Source organism: Erinaceus europaeus, chromosome 3 (genome assembly GCF_950295315.1).
Source record: "Erinaceus europaeus chromosome 3, mEriEur2.1, whole genome shotgun sequence".
NCBI classification, from domain to species: domain Eukaryota; kingdom Metazoa; phylum Chordata; class Mammalia; order Eulipotyphla; family Erinaceidae; genus Erinaceus; species Erinaceus europaeus.
In genome coordinates this window covers 16,994,653-17,017,379 of record NC_080164.1, presented here as the reverse complement: position 1 = coordinate 17,017,379, position 22,727 = coordinate 16,994,653, and the positions used below count along the sequence as shown (strand labels likewise).

Sequence of the window (22,727 nt, the reverse complement as noted above, 5' to 3'; positions counted from 1 at the left end):
TGCAATGCAGCCGAGTGGTTCAGGACTTCTAAAAGCCCTCAGGGTCGAATTTCCTTTGCTAGGTGCCTTGGTCCTGCCCCAGTGGGCTCCTCAGCCTAGCCCAGGGCGCTGACTGGGCTCACCAGCACTCCAGATCTCCAGCGCCTCCACTGCTTGGGTCAGACCCCCTGTGCCACAGGTCCCATGTGCTTAGGTCTAGTGTGAGGAAGGGCCTACTAGTGCCCCCCCCACCTTGTCCCTGCCCACCATCTTCTCCAGGGAGCGCCCCCGTCCCCGCCTGCCATCCGAGGCTCTCAGCTTCAGGCCTCTTGTCCCCATGCTGAGCTGTTTTCTGCCATGTGCCCGCCTGGCTGTCTGAGCAGCTGTGTTTTGCCCAGTGGAAGGAAGATGGGGTGTCTGTGGCCAGCTGTCCCATCACCCCACACTGTCACTCCAGTCTGCCCACCCCACCCCCAATCTGCCTGCTCGGTAGACTTTTTGAAGGAGTAGACAAGACAAAAACATAGATCTTATCTTCAACAGCAGCGCCCAGCGTGATGAATATAACAAAAGCTGTGCGGTCACAACCTCAGGATTGCTGAGAGGAATGAGAGAACTAAGTAAAGGAAGCAACAGTGGGCTGGAGAGACAGCACAATGGTTATGCAAAAAACTTTATGCTTGAGGCACTGAAAGTCCCAGGTTCAATCCCCATCCAGCACCACCATAAACCAGAGCTGAGCAGTGCTTTGGAAAATTAAAAAATAAATAAAACACAGATAAACAAAACAAAAAAATCGGGGAGGAAAAACATGCACCATTACTCGGGAGTCTCAACACTGCTGGGATATCAGTTTGCTTCACTCTGATCTACAGTCAATGTGACCTTAATCCTAGTCCTAACAGGAAGGTTCAGCGCCAGAGCACAGCCTTCCCTGCACAAGGCCCTGGGATCGATTCCCAGCACCACATGGAAGGTGAAAACGTGTGGAACTTCACAGAAGGTGGGGTGGGGCACTGCTGCCTGTCCCCCCCTCTGCCCCCAACCTCCAATCTTCAGCAACACAGAAGGGAAACTGGGCCAGGAGAGGGGCTCATACTGTGTGTACAGGGAGGACCTGGGCTTGTCCCCTAAAAACAAACCCCATCAGGCCTTTCGATGGACATTGGTAAGATCATTCCAAATTTGTATTCAAGTGTACAGGACAAACTACAAGAAAGGACAAAGTGGAAAATCTATATTGTCTGTCTCTAAGACTTATTATTTTTCTTTTTTAATATTTAGTTATTCCCTTTTGTTGCCCTTGTTTTACTGTTGTAGTTATTATTGTTGTTGTTATTGATGTCGTCGTTGTTGGATAGGACAGAGAAATGGAAAGAGATGGGGAAGACAGAGAGGAAGAAAGAAAGACAAACCGCTGCAGACCTACTTCACCGTTTGTGAAGTGACTCCCCCTGCAGGTGGGGAGCCGGGGGCTTGAACCGGGATCCTTACACCGGTCCTTGCGCTTTTCGCCACCTGCGTTTAATCCGCTGTGCTACCCTGCCCGATTCCCTCTAAGACTTATTCTAAGGCTATAGGAATCAAGGCAGATCTACTGGCTTAAGAATAGAGAGCTACATGGATGGGACAGGACAGCATGTCCAGATATATACTGAATACACACACACACACACACACACACACACACACACACACACACACACGTATGTAGAGTTACCTTTGCAACTTTGCCAAACTTCAATTGAATATATATTCATCACTCATCAGCAAACCCAGGCTCAAGCCTGGCCCTCATTGCTTTAGAGGAAGCTTTGTGCTGTGGTGCCTATCTGTCTGTCTGTCTGTCTATAGGAAAAACTCTGCCTAGAGCTCCAACAACCAATAAAACCAAACCTCAACTTGTAGCTTGGACTTTGCGTCCCTTAAACACTCAGACATTTGGCATCTTTTCTAATAGAGGATTAAATGTAATGCTTACAAATGGGTAAATGTAATATACCAATATTTAAGCGATTATAAGGCCACCCATAGACCACTGATAAAACAGCTACTGTAATTTTTTATTTTCTACTGAAAGTGTATAAATATACTATGCCAGTGTTTAATCAATTATAAGACCACCTATAGACCATTTTGCTAATAATTATGTAATTTTTGCTTATTCCACTGAAACTCTTGTCCACATGCTTATATGGCTACTTATATCAACTTCCCCCCTCACTACCTAATTTAGAAATATAAGTATTTAAATGGTTGACTATCATTCTATTGGCAAGTACCTACCCTGTTTAACACTTACTGGCTAATATTAGAGTGTGTCTGATTTAAAAAAAAAATGTTTCATAGTATTTAGACCTTTGCGGAAACCACATTCCTGATTTCATTATCTGCTGATCATATCTATGAAATATATATTTCAGAAGAATATATATATATTCTACTGAAACTTGGCAAAGTTGCAAAGGTAATTAAATTGGGGGGTGCAATCTTTTCTTTCTTCTCAACATTTTATTTGTTTGAACAGAAATAGAAGAAGCTGAGGGGGAGGAAAAGATAGAGATGAGGAGACAGAGAGACACTACTTTACCACTTGTGAAGCTCCCCCCTGCAAGTGGGAACCGAGGGCTTGAACCCATGTCCTCTTGATCTGTAATATGTACACTCAACCGAGTATTCCACTGACAAGCCCCAAGGACAGTCTTTCCAACAAATAACACAAAACCAATAGCTATCCATGGAGGAAGCAGGTGAACTCAAAATAGATAACAGACCTGATCATTAATACTAAATGAAAAGCTCCAGAGCCAAGTGGTGGCGCACCTGGTTATGTGTTACAGTGCGCAAGGACCCAGGTTCAAGCCCCTGGTCCCTACCTGCTGGGGGAAAGCTTCCTTCACAAGTGGTGAAGCAGTGTGGCCAATGTCTCCCTGTCGCTCTCCCTTTCTACCTCTCTGTTCCTGTCAATGTACAGCTATCTCTATTCAATAAATAAAGATAATCTTAAAAGAAAGGAAAGGAAAAAGAAAAGCTCCTGAAGAAAATATTAGAGGGGGGCCGGGTGGTGGCGCACCTGGCTGAGTGCACATGTTATGACGAAGCACAAGCACTGGGATTCGAACCCCCAGTCCCCACCTGCAGGAGAGCTTTGAGAGTGGTGAAGCAGGGCTGCAGGCGGCTCTCTTTCTCTTTCCCTCTCTATCTCCCCTTACCCTCTTGATTTCTGGTTATCTTTATTCAATAAAGATGAAAAAAAAATAATTACAAAAAAAAAAGAAAGAGGAAGTTTCTGGAACAGTGGGCTAGGGCGGAAATAGAAATATGAACCCTGAAGGAAAATACTAACAAACAGAAACTCATCAAAATTTAAAACATCTGGTTTTTAAAAAAATTTTTTTTAATCTTTATTTATTGGATAGAGACAGCCAGAAGTTGAGAGGAGGAGGGAAGCTAGAGAGGGAAAGAGACAGAGAGACAGACACCTGCAGACCTGCTTCACCACTCGCAAGGCTTTCCTCCTGCAGGTGGGAACTGGGGGCTCGAACCTGGGTCCTTGTCCACTGTAGCATGTGCACCACCACCCAGCCCCTAACATCTGCTTTTTTTTGTTTTAGTATTTATTTATTTATTTTCCCTTTTGTTGCCCTTGTTGTTTTTTTATTGTTGTAGTTATTATCGTTGTTGTTACTGATGTTGTTGTTGGATAGGACAGAGAGAAATGGAGAGAGGAGGGGAAGACAGAGAGGGGGAGAGAAAGACAGACACCTGCAGACCTGCTTCACTACTTGTGAAGTGACTCCCCTGCAGTTGGGGAGCTGGGGGCTCGAACCAGGATCCTTAAGCCGGTCCTTGCACTTTGTGCCACGTGACATCTGCTTTTTTAAAGGATACAGCCAAGAATAAAGGGAAAGCAAGTGACAAACTGGAATAACCCGTTTACAAAAGATGCTTCTGACAAAGAAGCCAAATCTAGAACACAGGGAACTTTTGTGACTCTTCAATCAGAAGACAAACAGCACAATCAAAGGCTGTGCAGAAATCTGCAGACACACCGACAAAGAAGATACTGGGCAGATGAGCTCAGGAGAAGATGCTCACCCTCTCAGCAACCAGGATGATGCGAATCACGACTACATCGCAACCCCACCTCACGCCCCCAGGCTGGTTCTGATGAAAGAAGACAGGTCATTACAAGCGCTGGCAGAGATGCGAGAGAAACGGAACTCTCGCACTCCACTGTACATGTGAAGTGTGCAGCTGCGGAGGAAAACAGGGTGACAGTGCCTCAACAAGTGAGAGCCACCAAAGGACCCGGACACCCACCGCTCCTACCCAAGAGAAATGAAGACACATGGCCAGGCCACACAGAAGCTTGCCAGGGGGCATTATTATTACAGCCACAACGTAGAAACAACTCAGATGACCTCTGGCTGTTAAGGTCTGCAAAATGTGGCAGGTCACACAATGAAATATTCTTCAGCAATGAAAAGTACTGATGGGGGGGGTTTTGGTGGTAGCACAGCGGGTTAAGCGCACATGGTGCAAAGCATAAGGACTGGCCTAAGGATCCCAGTTCAAGCCTCTGGCTCCCCACCTGCGGGGAGGTCGCTTCACAAGCAGTGATGCAGGTCTGCAGGTGTCTATCTTTCTCTCCTACCTCTGTGTTCCCCTCCTCTCTGTCTTATCCAACAATAATGACAGCAATAACAACAGCAATAATAACAACAATAAACAAAAAGGGGAAAAATAGCCTCCAGGAGCAGTGGATTCGTAGTGCAGACACAGAGCCCCAGCAATAATCCTGGAGGCAAAAAAAAGTACTGATTCATTCACAACAGGAGTCAAGTCAGAAGACTCAGTACTGAGATCCTCGCTGACTTCAGTGCCCCCTGACCCTCAACATACACACTAGCTAGAGGGCTGGGCTTGCTCTATTTGGGTCATTTACACACCTCATCCATCGCCCACCCCAACCCCCAGCTGCCCCTGCCTCATGTCCAAGCCGCAGCAACAGTGACATGGGTGGGCCCAGGAGGTGACACTCCATTACACTGAATCACAAGGAAGGAGGTGGCTTTCTCCTACCCCTCCCTACATTCTCATCACCCCAGGAAAGTTCTTCCAGCACTTCTGTGGGTGGGCACATGGCTCCCCACATGCGGGGCACAGGCACTCAGTGCCCTTGTAACAAAGGGGAAAATGAAGTTCTGGTTCCAACCTGCATGGCATCACACTGGCTGGCTTTCACTGTGTTTGTTTCTCTAGGTCCTCTTATATTTACAGAAAGCATTCCCATAGATGGTTTGGAACCAGTGGTTCTTTTAAGCATTTAAGTAAAGGCAGTGAATCCATTTAAAAGAACATCACTCACATAGACTGGATAACCTGGAAGATGGAAGGGAGGCACATTAGGATTGGGGGCTGCGCTGTGGCACAGCCAGTTGAGCACACGTTACCATGTGCAAGGAGTCCGTTTCAAGCCCCTGGGTCCACACCTTTTTAACTTTATTATTATTATGATTTTGCCTCTTGGGTTATCGCTGGGGCTCGGTGCCTGCACTATGAATCCACTGCTTCTGGAGGCCATTTTCTCCCTTTTGTTGCCCTTGTTGTTTATCACTGTTGTTATTGCTGTCGTCGTTGTTGGATAGGACAGAGATAAATGGAGAGAGGAGGGGAAGACAGAGAGGGAGAAAGATAGACACCTGCTTCACTGCCTGTGAAGTGACCCCCCTGCAGGTGGGGAGCTGGGGGCTCTAACTAACTAAATAGACCTTTAAAGCTTACATTATGATTGTATACCAACACACCTAGTAAACACGCATTGGCATGATAACAGATTATAAAGATAACCTGCTTTACCTGAAGCCCTGGGCATTTCCCACTATTGTGCCAGCCCTGTGTTTAACAACTGTCTGTCCCAGTCTCCTTCCTGCTTTCACAAAAACCCTCTGCTGTCAACCAAGACTAATTAGGAAGCTTTGTCTGATGGGACTGTAAAAAGTTGGTCCTTTTTTTAGTCCTACTCCCAATTCTGACACCATCTCCCCAAACAATATTTTCAACCCGCTGTCAGGCCCCTTGGAATATATCTAAAACAGACTTCCTAGCTTCTTCCCACATGAAGACCCCAAATCTCACTGGCTGTGTTCTTCCTTTAGGTTCCTGGTTACTAAACAATTTGTTCTGCTTTACATCTTACTGTTGTTCAGCCACCAAGCTGCAAATGCTACCATGATGCCAACTTCACTTCCTTGGGCAGATGACCTCACCAATGAGTCCTGGAACCCCACCTCTCCCGAGCCCTACCCACTAGGGAAAGACAGAAACAGGCAGGGAGGGCAGATCGACCTGTCAATGCCCATGTCCAGCGGAGCAGTTATAGAAGCCAGACCTCCCACCTTCTGCACCCCATAAAATCTTTGGTTCATGCTCCCAGAGGGATAAAGGATAGGGAAGCTCCCAATGGAGGGGATGGGATATGGCATTCTGGTAGTGGGAATTGTGTGGAATTGTACCCCTCTTATTCCACAATCTTGTCGATCATTATTAAATCACTAATAAAAAATGTTGAGGTGGGGAGTCAGGCGGTAGCACAACGGGTTAAGCACAAGTGGCGTGAAGCACAAGGACCCGCATAAGGATCGCGGTTCGAGCCCCTAGCTCCCTACCTGTAGGGCAGTCGCTTCACGGGCGGTGAAGCAGCTCTGCAGGTGTCTGTCCTCTCCCCCCATCTTCCCCTCCACTCCCCATTTCTATCTGTCCTAACAATGACATCAATAACAACAACAATTATTACTACGACAACTATAAAACAACAAAAAAGGCAACAAAAGGGAAAATAAATTTTAAAAAAATTTAGAAAAAGTAAGTTGAGGGGCCAGGTGGTGGCACACCAGGTTGAGCGCAGATGTTATAATGTACAAGTACCCAGTCCCCACCTGCAGGGGGAAAGCTTCACAAGTGGTGAACAGTGCTGCAGGTGTCTCTCTGTCTCTCTTCCTCTCTATTCCCCACTCCCCTCTCAATTTCTGGCTGTCTTTATCCAATAAATACAAAAGATAAAGGGAGTTGGGAGGTAGCGCAGTGGGTTAAGCGCACGTGGCGCAAAGCACAAGGACCGGCAAGGATCCCGGTTCGAGCCCGGTTGCATTCATGCAACTCATTTTCTAAGAGATTCTCAACACTCAAAAGTACATGGGGGGGGGGGGGATCCGATGGCAGCACATCTGGTTGGGTGCACTTGTTCCCATGTGCAAAGACCCAGGCTCGAGTCCCCGCTCCCCACCTGTGGGGACAGTGAAGCAAGGCTGTGTGTGTCTATCCTTCATAAATCTAGGGGTTTTCTGTTTATTTGTTTTTGCCTCCAGAGTTATTGTGGGGCTCAGTACCAGCACTACAGATCCACTGCTCCTGGCAGCCATTTTTTCCATGTTATTGGGTAGGACAGACAGAAATTGAGAGGAGGGAGAGAAAGAGGGAGAAAGACAGACACCTGCAGACTTACTTCATACTTGTGAAGCGTCCCTCCTGTGGTAGGGAGCCGGGGGCTCGAACCCAGGTCGTTGCACTTCATACTATGTGAGCTTAATAAGGTGTGCCACTGCCCAGCCCCCCTAAATCTAGGTTTGAAAGGGTTATCACATGTGACGCCTCTCACTTGCTTATGGCAGAATCAATCCCAAAGGAGACTGGAAAGTACATTCTGCAGGAGCCGCCTTAACTGTGACCAGTCTCCTCAGAGTGTCTCACCTGGTCTTGCCAAGCCCAGTTTGGCACCTGCACCTCAGTGTCTTTTTTTTTTGAACGCTTCAGCATTAATATGACTCTTGGTATAATCTACTATAGCAGAACATAAGTGTGCCCTTTGACCTTGCTTCTCCGCTCCAGAAAATACCCAATAGGAACACACCCCAGACAATAACTTGATCCGCCCGCATATCAGATTTCAGGCTCAGGCCCTCTGGAATATAACTAAAGTGTGCCTGCTAGCTATCTACAAAATGGAGGGCCTCCCCCAACTCTGCATCTGCACTATTCCAGCCTTTAGGTCCATGATGGGTCAACAATTTGTTTGGCTTTGTATATTAATTCTCTTTTCAACCACCAGGTTCCAGATGCTAGCAGGATGCCAACCAGACTTCCCTGGACAGACAACCCCACCAATGTGTCCTGGAGCGCTGCTTCCCCAGAGCCCTGCCCCACTAGGGAAAGAGAGAGACAGGCTGGGAGTATGGATCGACCTGTCAATGCCCATGCTCAGCGGGGAAGCAACTACAGAAGCCAGACCATCCACCTTCTGCAACCCACAAGGACCTTGGGTCCATACTCGCAGAGGGATAAATAATGGGAAAGCTATCAGGGGAGGGGATGGAGACAGAGTTCTGGTGGTGGGAACTGTGTGGAGTTGTACCCCTCTTATCCTATGGTTTAGTCAATGTTTCCTTTTTATAAATAAAAAATTTGGGAGTCGGGCTGTAGCGCAGCGGGTTAAGCGCAGGTGGCGCAAAGCACAAGGACCGGCATAAGGATCCCGGTTCGAACCCTGGCTCCCCACCTGCAGGGGAGTCGCTTCACAAGCGGTGAAGCAGGTCTGCAGGTGTCTATCTTTCTCTCCTCCTCTCTGTCTTCCCCTCCTCTCTCCATTTCACTCTGTCCTATCCAACAACGACAACAACAATAATAACTACAACAATAAAAAAACAACAAGAGCAACAAAAGGGAATAAATAAATAAAATAAATATTAAAAAAAATTTTTTTTAAACACACACACGTACAGGCGATGATGAACAACAACAAAAAAAACTGCAAAGACAACAAAATGGACAACAGTGGGGGCGTGGCACCAAGCACAGTGCAGAAGTGCGAAAGTTCCATTTGCAAGAGGATCTGGTTTTTATAAGCCCTCACCCTCATGGGGTCAGTTGGGCTGAAATGTACACAAGGAAGTAGGTGGAGGCCTCCTGGGCTGTAGAAGCCTGTAAAACTTCCTCTGGGCCAGGAGACAGCATAATGGTTTTATACAAAAGACTTTCAGGCCTGAGATTCCAAAGCCCCAGGTTCAATTCCTGACACCACCATAAGCAAGAGCTGAGCAGTGCTGTAGTAAAGTAAAATAAATAAGTTAATTAATAATAATAGTCAATAAAACAAATAAACAAGAAAGCAAAAACAGAACATCCTCTGCCAGTTCATTTCTTTGCCACATAATCTATGGCACCCTTACCCCAGGCGCTATTTTGTGCTAGAAGCTTTATGAATGAAAAAAGGGAAAAAAGGTCAAATTCCGTTTCTTTTTTTTAATATTTATTTATTTATTCCCTTTTTGTTGCCTTCGTTTTACTGTTGTAGCTATTATTGTTGTTGTTATTGATGTCGCCGTTGTTGGATAGGACAGAGAGAGATGGAGAGAGGAGGGGAAGACAGAGAGGGGGAGAGAAAGATAGACACCTGCAGACCTGCTTCATCACTTGCAAAGCGACTCCCCTGCAGGTGGGGAGCTGGGGGCTTGAACTGGAATCCTTATGCCGGTCCTTGCGCTTTGCCCCACGAGCGCTTAACCCGTTGCACTACCGCCCGACTCCCCAAATTCTGTTTTAAACAAGCGCCACTTTATAATGGAATTGCCCACTGCTGAATCCTTTGGTTTAGTAGAAGCACAATGAGTGGAGACTCTCCACCTTAGGATAGCATGTAAAGATTTAGCAAGAGTGTCACCCCAGCACATGCAGTTCTGGGGACTGAACTCGGACCCTCACCCCTGCTAGTCTTTTGCTCCACTATCGAGCCCCACCCTGGCTGCAGTACTCAAAAGCATGGGCTTGTTAGTTTCCAGATGCCAATTTTGTTAGGCTAAGTTTACTTTAAAAAAAGGAAATTTACCTCAATGATGTGGTGGCTCTCCTATGATCTGCTGAAAGGCCTTTAAGAGAAAAATGTGGGGCCAGGTGGTGGTGTTCCTGGTTAAGTGCACACGTTATAGTGCACAAGGACCTGGGTTCGAGCCCCTGGTCCCCACCTACACGGGGAAAACTTCACAAGCAGTGAAGCAGTGCTGCAGGTTTCTCTCTGTCTCTCTCCCTCTCTATCTCCCCTCACCCTCTTGATTTCTGGCTGCCTCTATCCAAAAAATAAATAAAGATAATAATAAAAAATAAAAAAGAGAAAAAAGCAGGTTTCCAAGAAGAGGAATTCTGCACTGGAAATGGGGGGGGGGGGAGTCCACTGGTTGGTACAGCGGTAAAACACAGGACTTGGATGTCAAAGTTACTGAGTTCAATTTCCAGCACACCACTGGTGCTTTGATATTCTTTCATTGATAAATCTGAGAGGAAGACAGAGAAGGAGAGGGAGAGGGAGAGAGAAGGGGATTGAACTTGGGACTTGGAAGTCTCAGGCATGACAGTCCTTTGCAGAACCATTCTGCTATCTCCCCATCCAGCGATGGTTTTGTCTCTGGAGAACCCCAGCTTACACAGACCCCACCAGAATCAAAATTTCCAAAGCATTTCTGAGGCCAGAGACAGAGCTCTGTGGCAAAGGCATGTTCACATGTCTTGGTTCCATCCCTGGCCTCAAACAAAAATGAATAAATAGGGCCAGTGAAGTAGCTTGCTGGGACAGTGCGCTGCTTTGTCCCGTGTGTGCCCCAGGTTTGAGCCTGGCCCCACTGCACGGAAGGAAGCTTCAGTGCTCTGGTCTCTTTCATTCCTTCTCTGCTCTCAATCTCTGTGTCTCTCAAAAAAAAATAATAATAATAAAATAAAATAGGGGGTCAAGCACTGGCACACCCAGTTGAGCACACGCATTACCAAGCACAAGGACTCAGGTTCAAGCCCCACTCCTCACCTGCATGGGGGATGCTTCATGAGTGGTGAAGCAGGTCTGCAGGTGTCTATCTTTTGCTCTCACTATCTCACTTATCAAATAAGAAAGAAAGAAATGGCTGCTGGGAGTGGAAGATTCTATTTTTTAATATTAAATTATGTTTTTAATATTTATTTATTTATTCCCCTTTGCTGCCCTTTTTATTGTTGTAGTTATTATTGTTGTTGTTGTTGGATAGGACAGAGAGAAACAGAGAGAGGAGGGGAAGACAGAGAGGGGGAGAGAAAGACACCTGCAAACCTGCTTCACCGCCTGTGAAGCGACTCCCCTGCAGGTAGGGAGCCGGGGGCTCGAACTGGGATCCTTCCACTGGTCCTTGTGCTTGCACCACCTGCGCTTAACCCGCTGCACACCACCCAGCTCCTGAGAGTGGTGGATTCTTAATGCCAGCACTGAGCCCCAGCAATAATCCTGGTGGCAATAACAATAATTATAATACTAATAATAATTATAAAAGTAGTTTCCCAAGAGGTGGTTCAGCAGGTGATACAGTAGGTAGTACAAAGGACTTCCAGATCTGAGGTCCCAGGTTCAATCCCCCATCACCACATATGCAGAAAGGTGTTCTTAGTAAGTAAATTAAGGGAGCCAGGCAATGACACACCAAGTTGAGCACACTCCATATGATGCACAAGGACCTGGGTTCAAGTCTCCTGACCCCCACCTATGGAGGAATGTACACAAGTAGTGAAGCAGGTCTCTCTGTCCGTCTCAATCTCCTCCTCCCCTCTCAATGTCCCTCTCTCCTATCAAATAACAAAAAAGAGGCAGAGGGGGAGAGGAAATGGCTACTGGGAATAGTAACCCTGGAGGCAATTTTAAAAAGTAATTAACCTTTTATTTATTTTTTTAATATTTATTTATTCCCTGTTGTTGCCCTTGTTGAATCTTTTTAAAAAATCATTCCTCTGGAGGCTGGGTGGTAGCACAGCAGGTTAAGCACACATGGTGTGAAGCGCAAGGACCAGTACAAGAATCCCTGTTCGAGCCCCCAGCTCCCCACCTGCGGGGGTAACTTCACAAGTGGTGAAGCAGGTCTGCAAGTGTCTTTCTCTCCCCCTCTCCATTTCTCTCTGTCCTATCCAACAACAACAGCAATGGTAACAATGACAATAACAGTAACTTCCAGGGCAACAAAATGGGAAAAAATAGCCTCCGAGTGCAGTGGATTCATGCACCGCAATGAACCCTGGAGGCAACAACAACAAAAATCATTCCTCTGTACTACATCGACAAACAAACAAACAACTCTAGCTGTTAAAGAAGCGACTTGGTGCTACCAACTGTATTTCTCAGCTGGGAAACCCGAGATATTTTTATTCCCAACAATTTCCAACCAAATAAGCCAAGAACAGAAAAGCAGCAGCAGCCACAGGTGCCTTTAGAAACTGTGAGCACTAGGGAGTCGGGCGGTAGCACAGCGGGTTAAGCGCAGGTGGCGCAAAGCGCAAGGACCTGCGCGAGGATCCCGGTTCGAGCCTCCAGCTCCCCACCTGCAGGGAAGTCACAGGCGGTGAAGCAGGTCTGCAGGTGACTATCTTCTTCTCCCCCTCTCTGTCTTCCCCTCCTTTCTCTATTTCTCTGTCCTATCCAACAATGACATATATAACAATAATAACTACAACAACAATAAAAAACAAGGGCAACAAAAGGGAATAAGTAAATAAATATTTTAAAAAAAGAAACTGTGAGCACAGAGGGAAGTCCCAGGCCACCACACGCACTACACACACACACACACACACACACACACACACACACACACACACACGGAGGTCATTCACCTGGACATTCTTAACTCAGCAAGTTCTCAGCTGCTGAAAACAGCTGTGCTGGAAAAGTCCTGCCCTCAGCAGAATATCCCCGCTATTTGCAAGGGTGGGAGATCAAGAAAGAGCCCCTAACATTCTTTAAGTCCCACTGCTAACACCCCACAGTAGCCTGCTCCAGCTGCTTGGGGTGGGAGGTCACAGGGAGAATCAAAACGTTTCTGTGGGCTCGCATTCTGGAAGCTATACGGATGGTGAGAGGTGACGTGCTCTGGGCACTTGCTGGGTGCCAGCACTACTCCCTGAGCCAGGCATACACCCACATCAGGTCATGAAATCTTCCAACAGAGCACAGCATTATACAGGAAGCAAGGGGTTCGATCCCCAGCATTGCAAAGGCAGGAGTGGTACTCTGGCGCCTCTCTCTGTCTCTCTCTCTCCTGCCCACTGAGTAAATAAACGAATCTTTAGAGAAATGCGGTCTTGGGTACTCCTCCCAGGTGTCACCAACTTCTCTGTTACACCCCACGGTGCCCCAGACACCTGTCACCAGCTGTGACTGCCTTTGGCTTAGACTTCCCCAGAGAGAATGAAGGAAACCTACTGCTTTTGTTTGGCTTGCTCTGGGTGCTGGGGTCCAACCCTGGGTCTCACACACCCAAAGCATGCCCCCCCACCTCCACCCCCTGGCCAGAAGGGGAAGTTCTCACAGCAGAAGGGGGTGGGGTGGAGTGGGGGTGGAGGTGAGAGGTAGAGGAAGTCTACACCAAAACCTCCTAACTCTGGCTGTGTTCACCTGCACGCAGAGACGGAGACACGTGGTGCCATGAGAATATGAAAACACGGGGCCAGCAGACAGCACAGTGTGCCCTGCACGAGGGTCTGGGTCCACACCACCACACAGAAGCACCAGATAAGTGGGAAAGTTCTATGAGAGGAGGAGCAGTGCTTTGGGGTCTCTATAAAAAAAACAGTTTGCCAGAAAAGGTGGAATCGAACAGGGGTGGGGGTCCCAGTGATAACCTTGGTAGCAAAAAAAAAAAAAGTTTTTTTTGTTTGTTTTAATATTAAAGTCACCATGGCTCGTGTGCATCTTGGAGAGGCAATACCAGAAAGAGCCAGCTCTTTGTGGCCCCTTGACCATGGAGTAAGGAGTGGCACCCCAAAACTCTTGGGGTTACCTGCCAATCCCCTCTGGGCCCACACCATGGAGGAGGGGCTGCTGCTGCCCCTCCTCCACTCCCCTCCCCTCCCCCATCTCAGAGCACCCCACCACAGGGACCTTCCGTAGACTCTAACAAGATCACATCCGGAGCAAGTGCAGACAGTTCTTTCAAAAAGCAGAGACAGATTCCCCCAGGGGGGATGACAACATGAAAACACACACCCCACCAGAGCTCTTTACAAGAAAAAGACAAAACACCTTGGGTGTCTGGTTTCCCGTTTCAGCTGACACCAGGTGAGGGACAGGCGGGGGAGAGGGAGCAGCATCCAGATTCTCTCCAGAGCCCAGAGCTGGGTGCTTGAGAGGCACCTTCTCAGAGCCCCACCCCTTACTACCAGCAAGATTCAACCTGTGCCCACTGGTTGCACCCTCCCTGAAGCCTGGCAGAGCCAGTAGCCACATGGAAGTTCCTCATTCAGGCATCAGCTTGGGGGGTAGGATGAATACTAGAGGGTCCTGGGCAGGTGAAGAGAACCCACAGGACCACCCAACAGCTAAGGGTGCCTCCCCACCCTGCATCGTTCAGGCTCTGCCAGCTTCCTCCACTCCTGGAATGGCAAATGCTTCTGCTGGCTCTTTCTTTCTTTTTGGTTAATGAATGACAATTTCAAAGTCGAAGCCTCATGCTACAGCATCACCTTTAATATCAACTGGATTAGCGTCACAGAAAAATCCGTAAATAGGGAGTTGTGTTTCTGGGCTGTAGCAGGGCTGGCAGAGGGAAAGGTCCACTGAAGCCCGGCTCTGCCTTTCCCTTTCTGTTCTTTGGCTACCCCCTGGTGTCCCCTGGGCGCAGACTCGCCCTGGTCAGCAGACAATACTGGAGAGTCTGCAGAAGATGGCTCGGGCGTGGCCACCCACCCGGGAAGCCTGAGTCCCTGACTGCTGGCTACAGGCCCCGGAGCCGCGCCCTCGGAGACTGTCCAGCGAGCCGCCCCGAATTCCCCGCAGCCCCGACCGCCCCTCGTCGGTCACCTGCGCAGACAAAGCCCAGGCCAGCGCGCTGCACCCAGGCGACCGCGGGGTCGCCCGCGGCCACGTCCGCAATGTGATGCGGGGCAACAGCATGGTGGGTGTGGGGGCTGCAGGTAGGCCCGGCCGGAGGGTCCGTCCTCCCCAGACTCCCACCCAGAATGCACAACAGGGGGTTGGTGTCCCCAAGCGACGAGCACCTGCCCTGAGATTTTTCGGGGGCGGGAGAGAAGCATTTTCTGCAACCAAAAAACGTACCCCTGAGTTCTGGGGGGGCCCTCTGAGGCGTCGGGCGGATAGCAGGGCCTGCTATTGTTCTCAGGGTCTTCCCGCCGGGAACCCCCCCCCCCCCAGCCTGCCTCCCCGCGGCATCTGTCGCTGGCCCAGGGCTCTCGGGGAGGGAAGGGCGTGCCCGACGCCGCGCACCCGGCTGCCCCCAGCCCGGAGCCGCCCCAGCCTGGGACAAAGCTCGTTGCAGGGACTCTCCCGCCGGTCCCGGGTCCGACGCGGGGGGTGGGGGGGCAGGGCCGCGCCCAATGGCCCCCTGCACGCGGGGGCGGCGGCTACAGAGCTGGGCGTCCCCAGGCCCGAAGCACCCCCAGATGCCTGCCTCTCCCTCCCCGGGGACCCCCACCTTCCCCCTACTCGCCTACTCTCCTCTTTCTTCCCCTTGCAGCCTCGCCCGCGCCACCTGCCCGCCATTCCCATTCACTCCCAAATGCAGGCTCGGCATCTCCTCTCCCCAAACCCAGCCACCTGTGCCCAGCCCCGGGCCCCATGTGCGCCCAGACCCGGACCTCCGCCTCTCGCAGCCCCGCGCCCTGCAGCTCCGAGTGCCGCCCCCCACCCCGGGACCTGGGGTGTCGCTGCCCCCCGCCCGCCTGGCCCAGGGCGCCGCTGGGGCCGAGCCGCGCAGTCTTTGTGCGGGCAGGTGCCTCGGGGAGGGGCCGGGCGGGGTCCGGTCAGGCCGGGCAGCCCCGGCACAGAGCTCGGACGCGGCGGGCCTGCAGTCACAGAGGCCCCGCCCGGCCCCGCGGCCATTCCCGCATCTCGACGTGTGCGCCCAGGGGGGCGTCTGCCGCGTGCCTGGGGGACCCCGCGCAGCACCCCGCCGCCACACCCTGATTCTCCGCAACCCCGCGAGCACACATCTCTCGCGCCCCGAGAGCCCGGCTGCAGGGCGTACAAAGGCGCGGGCTCGGACCCCCGCGCAGCCCCGTCCCGGCCACACCCCCCGCCACGCGACCCCCGCCCTCCTATGCTCCTTGGGGGCCCCCGCCCCGCCATCACGCACTCGTCTGGACTGAGGGGTCGCGGGTTCCGTCGGAGCTCGGATCGGGTCCGCGGGCTAGGCGCGGGCTGCAAGCTCGCTCTCGCCGCCGCCGGGGAGCCTGGCGCCGGAGTCGGGGCTGCGGGCCGGGCGGGGCGGGGCGGGGCGCAGAGCGGCCAATCAGCGCTCCCCGAGCAGGTGGGGGCGGGGACAGGCGGTGCCCGCATCTCCAGGTCCGCGCGCATCTCGGGACTACAACTCCCGGCAGACCCCGCAGCAGCCCGGGTCCGAGCTGGACAGAGGGCGCGGCCGAGGAGCCCACTCCCCAGCCGCAGCCCCTGCGTGCCCGTCAGGTCTCCAAGGAGACCTGCCCCCTTTCACAAAGCCGGGCTGGGACGCGGGCCCCCGGGATCTGCGGGGCGGGGACAGGGACAGTGCGCTCCCGCCCCCGGCTCCCCAGACAATGCGGGGGGCGCGGAGGGGGTGCGGGGCGGGGGCGCGCACGGGGGGGCGGGCCCCAGGGACCATACCCTGCACCTGTCTCCCTACTCCCGGCTGCTGCACCTGCCCCAGCTGGGGCTCTGGGCTACCCGTACCCCCCTATCCGGGGCCGGAGGCGAAGCGGGGTGGGGTGGGGTGGGGGGAAGACTGGAGCCCCCTCCGCGCTCGCGGAGGAAATGCAAAATTGAAAAAATAAAACAAAACTGCGGATTCTCACCACGCACACCCCAAAAGGCGTGGGAGCGTCGAGGCGCCTGAGTGCCCCCGCCTTTACGGCACCTCCGTGTAGGGCTATAGTGACAATAGCCTAGGAGGGCTCAGTCATTGCACCCGGTCACTTAATGTCACCTTAAGTGTCGCTGTCGTCCCGGTGTTAAAATGCATCTTGGAGTCCGAACCCCACGTGCTGTTTGCAGAAGCCTCTGGGCTCCTGGCTCCCGGGCAGGGCTGGAGCGGTCCCTGGGTGCCTCCGCGGCGCACCCATGGGCCCAAGGGTGCTGCTGGGGGAGGCGGGTATTTGCAAAAGGGTTGGAGCCCCCCCCTCCCCACCAGCAAAGTCAGGGTGCGCTGCGGCCATCGGAGCTCGCCCTGGGGTTGCTCCCTCTGCGGCCGGGCTCTGCGGGGACCCAGGGACTGGAGGGAAAGCGACGAGGTGTCCCGGAGGGTGGCGGAGCCCAGGGTGGCGGTCGCGGGCCCCTGGGTGATGCACGCGATGCTTGGCGGTTTGCCTATGGGGAGGGCACCCTCTGGCGGAGGTGAGCGTCTTTCGCGATATCTGGTGCGCCTAGAATTTGAACTCTGGTTTCTCGGGTTGAACAGAATTGCCCGCGGGCCTGGAACGTGGATGAAGAGCATACCTGAACCCAAAGCTGTAAATGTTCTCAGTCCTTAGTGTTGGACGTATTTACCTCTCATTCAGGCTTTCTGGGAAGTAGAAAGAGCACAGCGATTGCAGGCCCAGTATCCCTAGGATAGAATCCTTTACTTGTGAATACTTGAACTTAGGAAAGTTACTGAGTTCATCCTAGTCTTCTCCCCCCAGAATGTGGAAGGAGTCACAGAGCACAAGTTTAACTCCGAGGCAAAAACTGCAGGAGGAGATGCATTAAAAAGGGCGCAGTCCGGTGTATAACATGCACTCCACAAATGTAGCTGTTATTGTTCATTTCAACATGACAAGTTTCAACATAACGACTAATGATTGTTGAACAGTGTGAGGAATATGAGAATATGACATTGCTGTGACTTGCGCCAAAGGCAATCTGTTGGAACTTTGATTGTTTTATTATTATTATCTTTATTTGTTTATTGAAGAGACAGCCAGAAATAGAGAGGGTAGGGGGAGGCAGAGAGGAAGAGAGACACACCTACATTACTGTTTCACCACTTGCAAAGCTTTCTCCCTGCAAGTGGGTACCAGGGGCTCAAACTCAGGTCCTTGTGCATTGTAACATGTACACTCGACCAGGTGCACCGCCCCCTGGCCCCCGACTGTTTTATTTTTAATGCTGAACTGATGGATTAGTAAGAGGGAGAGAGAAAATGGCATTCTCTGGCACATGCAGGGCAGGGCATGGGATGCAGGAGTCCAGGCATTCAGGTCCTGCACTTTGCCACCAAGCCACTTCCCTGTTGGAACTTCTGTCCTAAAGCAGGTTAGATAAAGAGGGAGGTTAGATAAAGAGGGAGAGGAATCATTCTGAGCAGATGATCAAGTTAAGGAGGGGCTGGACTTGGATGTTGGTTTACTGGGTGGCTCATATAGGGGCCCAAGGCTCCAGAGTGAAGGCATGTGGCTGGGAATGCTGAAGGCTGCCTGGGAGGTGGCTGAGTAGCCCGCTGGGCTGGAAAGTCCAGTCCACTTGTGGAGCTGGTGTGTAGGGAAAGGAGATGTGAAGTAGCGTGGTGCTGGTGCCAGACTTCAAGGAGCTCCAGATTTTTTCTTTTGTTTTTTGATAGGACAGAGAAATTGAGAGAGGAGAGGAAGATAGGGAGGGAGGAAGATAGATGCAGACATGCTTCACTACTTGTGAAGCAACCCTGCAGGTGGGGAATCAGGGGCTCCAGCCGGGATCCTAGTGTGGGTCCCTGTGCTTCATACTATGGGCGCTTATCCTGGTGTGCTATCATCCCGCCCCATTTTTTTCTGTCTGTCCTTAATGCAGTACTGAGGAATGAACCCAGGACTTTGTGCCTGCTTAACACCAATGATGAACCACCTCCCTGGTCCTAATTTTCTTAATCTTTATTTGGAGAGGTGTGTGTGTGTGTGTGTGTGTGTGTGTGTGTGTGTGTGTAGAAAGAGAGAGAGAAAGAAAAGAGAGAGAGATAAAAGAGAGAGATGGGCTAGGTGGTGGCACACCTGGTTGAGTGCACATGTTATAATGCCCAATGACCCAGGTTCGAGACCCTAGTCCCCACCTGCAAGGGGAAAGCTTCATAAGTGGTGAAGCAGTGCTGAAAGTGTCTCTCTGTCTCTCACCCTCTCTATCCCTCCCTTCCCTCTCAGTTTCTGACTGTCTCTATCAAATAAATAAATAGATAATATAAAATTTAAAGACAGAGAGAGCAAGAGACCACAGCACTGGTCCACCACCCATGAAGCTTCCCTATGCTGTCCTTGGTGTTACCATGTGGAGCCAGGGTTCATATCTAGAGTCCTATGCTCAGCAAGGCATGTGCTATATGGGGTGAGCCCCTACTGGTCCCCCTCTGTAGTTTCTTGCCCTGTTCCTTCTGGAGGTGCCCTCTGGGGCAGGTGCTGCATGATAACTTTCTCCCTTGACCTCCTCCTCACCCCTTTCTCCTCTTCATACCTGTCCGTGGCAGCCAGGCAAGATACATACATGGTGAAATCTGCCTGGCTGTTAGCAATGTGTGAACCAGCAGTCACACTTCTATCTTCAAGTCTGAGCCCCAAAAGTCAGGAAGATGAACAGAGCCACAAGAGGAGACAGGAATACCATCTAAAGACAAAGCACGGCCATGAAGGTGGCTCAATGAGTAGAGCATCTACCTTTCATGCTTAAGAACCTGGGTTCAACTGACAGCACCAAGGACAGAGGCAGGTTTAAGCCCCTGGTCCCCACTTGCAGGGGGACAGCTTCATGAGTGGTGAAGCAGGGCTGCAGGTATCTTTCTCTCTTTCTCCTTCATCTCCCTCCCCCTTCCCTCTCAATTTATCTCTGTCTCTGACCAATAATAAATAAAATAAGTATTTTAAAAACAGAGAGACTCTGCGGGTTAAGCGCAGGTGGCGTGAAACACAAGGATTGGTGTAAGGATCCCAGTTTGAGCCCCCGACTCCCCTGCAGGTCTGCAAGTGTCTATCTTTCTCTTCCGCCCTCTGTCTTCCTCTCCTCTCTCCATTTCTTGCTTTCCTATCCAACAACAACTACGTCAGTAACAATAAGTACAACAATAAAACAAGGGCAACAAAAGGAAATAAATGTTAAAAAAAAAAAACCAAAAAAACAGAGACCTTGAGTCAAACAGAACCTTGAAGAGCTGAGTCTTACGCCAACATTATACAAAGGAGAGTAAAGGGTAGTTGGTTTTATCCATTTTCTTCCCCTTAAAAGTAAAATTCATTTTCCTAGTAGCAAGAATAAGAGTGAGGACAAAAGCTACTGGCATAATAGCAAGAGCCTCCTGCGGAAAACAGAAGTCATCAGGGACACAGCCTTTAATCATCTCTGCTCCCCTGCCTGCACCGTCCGCAGTGAGGGGCTGTATTAACCTCAGCCAGCCAACTGGTGCAGAGGAGTCGAGGACATGTGGGAGAGTCCTTTCCCCTCCCCCCAGGTAGGTTTTTAAATCATATGCAAGGAAAAGACAGCAGTAGTGAAAGGTGCCTATTACTACTTCCTATGACTTTTGCCTGACATTCTCATATGAAGCCTGCTCTCTGCTTGAATTCTCTTTTCCTCCTTTGTTGCATTAATAAAATTAAGAATCAAGGCATTTTTCCCCCACCACAGCACTGGTGGTGCTGGGATCGTACATGGGACCTTTGTCGCCTCAGGCATGAAAGTCTTACTGTGTAACCACTGTGCTATCTCCCAAGCCCAGAATTAAGGCAATTATTTTTTTTTACATTTATTCATTTATTCCCTTTTGTTGTCCTTGTTTTATTATTGTAGTTATTGCTGTTGTTATTGATGTCGTTGCTGTTGGATAGGACAGAGAAATGGAGAGAAGAGGAGAAGACAGAGAGGAGGAGAGAAAGACAGACACCTGCAGACTTGCTTCACCACCTGTGAAGCAACCCCCCTGCAGGTGGGGAGCAGGGGAGCTTGAACTGGGATCCTTACGCCGGTCCTTGCCCTTGGTGTCATGTGCTCTTAACTCGCTGCACTACAGCCTGACTCCCAATTAAGGCAATTATTAGGGGACATTTCCTGCACCCCTTCTGTGCCTGATTCTTCTCATCCCCACAACACAGCTGCGAGAAAGACAGCATGGTGCCTGCTTTGTGAGTGAGAATACCAGCATTTCAAGGGGAAGAAACTGACCTCAAGTCACAGTTCAAAGTGGACAGACTGAAGTGAAAACCTAGGTCTAGGGCAGGAAAGACAGCATAATGATTCTGCATAAGACTTTGATGCCTGAGGCTCTGAGGTGCTGGGCTCAATCCCTACTACCAATATAATAAACCATGCCAGTCCCTGTTCGGGCGCCATTGTGCTGGGCTAGCTTCGCGGGTGGGAGACAGACGACCAGGGACTCATGGCTGAGCTGGGAAACAGTATCTCTTTATTCATGTGGAATGCAGCACAATCTTGTTGGATAGTATGCCAGCTCCCCCCGGCTTAAACACCAGTATGTCTGTATGAGATTAGTTTGATCCCATTCAAAGCTGCGGTCTATTTACATAAATCACTTTTACATTTACATAAAGCACCACCTTCCCTCCAGGGCATTGGTGGTTCAGTGGTAGAATTCTCACCTGCTCCGCCCCCTCTCCTTGTCACACCCTGATCCTCTCCTTGTCACACCCTGATCTTCCACCAGTCACTTTCGCTCCACCCTCTCTATGTCACATCCTGTTTCCACCCTACTTAGAGAGTATAAATACAGCTGCTCTTCTGATTAAAGACACTTGGAAATTGCTTTCCGGCTCCGAGAGTTCCAGAGTGTATCTCCTGCGAAGTTAGTGCAGCAGGAGTTCCTGATCCCTCTCCCACGCAGCAGCCTAGATCGGCTCCAGTTGAGTTCTCTCCAACCCAGAGAGCACTAGCTCGGGAAGAAGCACCCTCAGGCTATCCCGGCACAATCTAAGCTATCTCTAATCACAATCTTGTCCTTATATATCCTGGGGCTGCCAGTGCAGATCAGCTTATAGGCTCTCTCCAGAGCCTGTTAGAGATAGAAGTCTTGGTGAAGTGCTTCTGATGATTCTGGTGACAGAGCAACTGTATATATACTGGCCAAGTAGGGTGGAAACAGGATGTGACATAGAGAGGGTGGAGCAAAAAGAGACTGGTGGAAATCAGGGTGTGACAAGAAGAGGGGGCGGAGCAAAAAGAGTATGAACCAGCGGGATTAAACCAATGCCCTGGAGGCAAGGCGGTGCTTAGTTAACAGTGGTTTATGTAAATAGAATACAGTGTTAAGCAGGGAGGATTAAACCAATGAAACAGAAGGGTTCTTAGAAGCAGAATTTAGAAGCATACCAACAAAACCAGAGCTGAACAGTCTTTCTCAGTGTCTCTCACTGAAATCAAATGAATAAATAAATAAAAATTTTAAAACAAACAAAGGGTGGTCTGGGAGTTGGTGCAATGGATAAAGTGTTGGATTCTTAAGCATGAGGTCCCAAGTTCAATCCCTGGCAGCACATGTAGCAGAATGATAACTGGTTCTTTCTCTCTCTCCTCCTTTCTCTTTAATAAATAAAATCTTAAAAACAAAAAACAAAGTAGCTGTGTGGTGGTATACCTAGTTAAGCTCACATAGTACTAAGCACAAAGACCCTCTTGAAGATCTGGGTTTAAGTCCCAGCTTCCCACCCACAGGGGGGACACTTCATATGAAGTAAGTCTTTCTCTCTCTCTCTTTCCCTCTCCTCTCAGTTTCTGTCCCCCCCCTGGAAAGTGTGTTTTAAATATCCAATCTGTGACA

The 22,727-nt window shown here is 50.3% G+C and overlaps 1 protein-coding gene across 1 annotated transcript in view; it reads right to left on the bottom strand.

Annotated features, from left to right (window-relative positions):
• The window catches only part of DPYSL5 (dihydropyrimidinase like 5), a 70,572-nt gene extending 54,356 nt beyond the window's left edge, over window positions 1-16,216 (bottom strand). The window contains exon 1 of the mRNA XM_007532587.3: window positions 16,128-16,216. The gene's annotated coding sequence lies outside the window, so the exon portion shown is untranslated. The remainder of the gene's footprint in view (window positions 1-16,127) is intronic.
• Window positions 16,217-22,727: the final 6,511 nt, after the last annotated feature.